The sequence below is a fragment of the Ostrinia nubilalis genome, chromosome 3, assembly GCF_963855985.1.
Source record: "Ostrinia nubilalis chromosome 3, ilOstNubi1.1, whole genome shotgun sequence".
Classification (NCBI taxonomy): domain Eukaryota; kingdom Metazoa; phylum Arthropoda; class Insecta; order Lepidoptera; family Crambidae; genus Ostrinia; species Ostrinia nubilalis.
Window position 1 is genome coordinate 5,729,074 of NC_087090.1, and position 4,389 is coordinate 5,733,462.

The 4,389-nt window shown below is 34.5% G+C and overlaps 1 long non-coding RNA gene across 1 annotated transcript; it reads right to left on the reverse strand.

The window, feature by feature from the left end:
• Positions 1–211: 211 nt before the first annotated feature.
• LOC135088258 (uncharacterized) lies at positions 212–2,524 on the reverse strand. Its single transcript, XR_010260983.1, has 4 exons — positions 2,293–2,524; positions 1,531–1,745; positions 1,126–1,353; positions 212–366 (listed from the first exon to the last, which is right to left on the reverse strand). It is a non-coding gene; the product is annotated as an uncharacterized LOC135088258 (long non-coding RNA).
• Positions 2,525–4,389: the final 1,865 nt, after the last annotated feature.

A 4,389-nucleotide genomic window follows, 5' to 3' on the forward strand; every position in this document is an offset into this window, starting at 1 on the left:
ATGTATGTATGTACCATCCATGATGACAATAGCCTTTCTTTGTGGTAAATCGTTTCCTGGCTTCCCGAAAAGAGACTGGAACATAAAGGTTTCTTTGGGCTACTTCCTCTCTACTAATATGTTGTAACCCTAAATGTGCTGGTACGAAATGTTCCTCCATCATACTGCGTGCTTTTTTTTTTTTTTTTTTTTTATGTGATAGGAGGCTTTCATTACTTATTTTGTAAGAGTACTCCTTGAAATGCCAAGTAATGTAGCTATTCTGTCATCTGAATCACCGGTCCTCAGCTTCATTAAATAAGCACCAACTGTAGTAATTCGTGCTCTCTGATAGTATCTATGGCAAAGAAGATCTGAAGGACGAATCTGAAAATAAAATAAAACATCAGATTCACAGTTCAACAATAAGAAGAGCAATATTTATATAGGATTAACGACTTTTGTGTGTAACGGAATAGTAAGATGAGTGATGAAAGATAATTTATGATTTGAACGCTGAATGATGAGGAATGATTGGTCTATGGAGGAAACGAAAGGGATGAATGAGGAACGAGGATTGAGAGTGAGAATAGTGGTAGTTTAAAAGAGTAGTCTGTTGTTATGCAGGAAGTATAAATAAAACTTTACTGAGTTTATTTGGCTCAGGGAATTTTTAACTGGCTTTATAATAGTAAAAATTATGTTTAATATTATGTAAGTAATAATATTGCAATATTTTAATAATATAAGTCTATTTGTATTATACAGGGTGGAAACGATAAGTGATCTATAACACTTTTAATATTGTGTGGCTGGCATACATTTAGTATGGAGGCTGAAAACATTGAATTTTCGGATAGATCCAGTTAATTCTGTAACTATTTACTGATACCGTTAGAAAGAGCTCGTGAAGCACTTTCAGGATGAGTAACCAGTTTTTCGATATCTTGTGTAGTTTAGAAATAATCGAGTGAGATCACTTATCGTTTCCACCCTGTATAACCTGTATGGATGAGAGTAGTGGCAGATTGAAAGCAATGGAAGGAGTTGAAGGATGGGAAGGCTGATTCGGAAAAAACCTTTTTTATTATTATAATAAACCGGCATAATTATTTTTATGTATTATAAAACTGGCAGGGCTCTTACCTCTCTGGGTTGAATCCAATTTCGAACAATGTTTAATATATCTTGATTATTCTCTGTATCCAAACAATGACTTCAAGTTCGCAATAATGAACAACCACATCCAACACAAACTTGTTGGTGACCTACCGGGGCACCGGTTGGCATATCTGGAGAGTCTTGTGAAGTAGGTGTGGTATCTCTTTGCAATAATGAGTGACAAGCCCCACAGATGTAGTCATTTGCAGTAACCTGTTTAAAAATAATAATAATTAGAAATAAGTTTAAAAAAATTATCAGTTTTTTAATGTCCCGCACTTAAATTATTTTATTTTAGTATTAATTTACAGAAACCAATAACTTTACAAGAATTAGACTGATTGTATAGCCAATAACATTTTATTAAATAAGGACTTTAGCGTGCATTACCTCTAATGGAGTTAGTCGTTCCACAATTATGTTCCTGATGTTAATATGATGTTGAGTGTTAGTTCTCAGGGACATGAGCTGATGTGAACGTGTTCTAGGCTCTAGTGTTCTACTGCAAAGCACACATTTTCTGCTAAGATTTGAAGTAGATGCATTTGTGTTGTATCTTGGGCTTGGGTCCAACATGTTGTGCATATAAGATCATGAGCTGTAACCTGTAAAAATAAATAGATTCATTGCATGCCATGCCACACATACTCCTGTGCGTTGAATAAATTGAGCCGCAAACCATAAAAAAAATGATAATTCAATATTATGTGCTGTTAGTAGAATTTTGGGTCAGAGGATAGGGTTAAACAGCTTTAGTAAATAAGCATTGTTGTTATAATAATTAATTATGACGTGTTACAAACTTAGTTACAAAAAATAATAATCTAGTAGTCTTAGTTCCAAAAAACAAAACAAAACAAGCTTTCATTGAGAGCAGGGAGATAGTGTCAAAGTAAATAATTCCTTAGATTTACACCAAAACCAGCTGGATTGTCAACATAATTGTTGTTTCGCTCATGCCTCCATTGCGCTGTACCATCGACTAGTTTCTTACAATCGAATCGGGCCTGGCTGTCCACACTGTCCAGGGTTGAACCACAAATAATAGCGGAACATTCATTTCAAGACAACCCGCCATGAGAATGGCAATTCAGAAGTTTGGCAAGGCTAGTACTTATTCATAAGATTGCAGAGCAAAATGTAGGTACTTACCGATCGAGGTGCTGCCCATTGTTGTGTATAATTAAGTTGCTCATTTTCTAACACCATAGAACCACCAGCCGAGCCTTGGCCGAGCCACACAAAAACAGTAAATCCCAGGCTGAGTATGTCGTTATTGCAATCAATCAGAGTCCGTTTGAATAGCCAAGTTTGTAGTTAATAAAGTTCCGAAAATAAAAGCTAAAACACAAACGAATCACAAAGAAGGATCAAGCAAGACAGCAACACAGCAAGAGTGAGTGAGAGAGAAAAGGTGATGCGAGTGAATGACAATTTGACTAACAAATAGGGATGTCCATTTAGAATAGACATAATCGATTAAATTGATCGTTTTTGAAAAATTTTATTTTTAAACATTGTGTTGCTATAAATATTTATTTTATTTATTTAATAGGACAACCAACAAGACATACACTGGAAGACAATCAATATTTACAACGTATTTAACTTAATCTAAGTGCTGCCTTAATTATAGGTTGCCACGGCATGCAATAGTGGACTTATACATAAACAGTGTCTACACTTAAAGAAAAGAGTAAATATGTAAATGTAGGTAAATAAATGTGATTAAATATACATAAAATGCAATAATCCACTGAAGCGCTGCGGGCGCGGCGGATCTGCGCCCGTCTAAAGGTCTAATGATTAGACTGTAGTCTAATCGATCATACCATTATTTACTTAAATCGAATTAAAAAAGCGCATCTCTGTCTCTGCTCTGTCAATATGTCGGTGACTTTGATTTCGTTTAAATACTTTTAAAATATTTTTTCGAACTGCAACTTGTCCGATAGGTTTGGACACTTGCAAGTAAATAAATAAAATATACATAAAATTATGGTACATACTAAGTCTTTGAAAATCTTAGGGCGATTTTTATCAATGTCCTTTGTCTGCTCGATTGCATTGATGGTAAGGAGCAATGGTATTATCTATAATATCATTGGTAAGGAGGGACTGTTCTAAATACATATTATGATAGTTGAGATGGTTGAGAATATTTCCGGGTCGATCGCTTCCACCTTCGGCCTAGATAGTACCTACCTACCTACTTATACGCCAAACTATCTTATGATTGTTATGCATTGTTAAGTAGGGTTATAATACCTAATTATGATTGTTATGCATTGTAAGTAGGGTTATAAATAATTATAATTTACATAAGCAGCAGGTCGGTTATTTTTATTTAGGCAAATGTAATATTTTAAAAGACAATACGTACGATCAGATATTAAGATCAAAGATAAAGATTTCTGCTGTGAAAAAAAATATAAAACAGCTAACTTCTATATCAAGTTCCAACGTCGCTATACGTACCTACCTACTTAATGCTACTGGATTATACGTTCATAGCTCAGAAGTTTAGTCCTTTTTCAGCAGTGTTTAGTAAGAATATTATTACAAATGGGCTTTTAGGGATTTTGTTCACATGGAATAAACGACAAAGTTCTTAGTTACTTATCCAATAGGTAGTAGTAACATATATGTAGAAAACAGGAACTTAGATGCCAACGAAAGAAAATAGGCTATCAAATGTTGTTTTGGGGACTTACCTTTATAAAAATATCACATTTAAAAATTCATACCATTTGTTGTTATTTAAAAAACAATGTCAATTTTGACGATTAACTGAAAGTCTATTATCTATGAATATAGTAGCGATATATGGTATCCAGCGGCAATGGCAGTGCAAAATTTTGACAATGACTGTAGTTATCATACTTCGAGTTTGTCCATGGAAACGGCAAAAGTCCTTTAGTTGGCCATAAAGTAAACTTAACGGAAAATGTTACTTAATTGATACCGAGGCGCAACCTGGAAGCATTGCTAAGTGTGCTCCTCGTTACTGGTTCATCGTTCGTCATCGTCATTGTTCGTAAAAACCGGGTCGCGGCAGGCAAATAATAAAATTAGTCTTATGTCTTCTCCCTTATTAACTTCGATGGATAAATAGCTAAACCTCCTTGCGCGTAACTGACGTTTGTTGGAAAACCGATTTTTTCAGGCCATCGGATTTTAATTTCAAAAGTCATTGACCAATCCCAGTTCATATAATAACTATTATGACGTTTTCTATTGGCCAAAAGA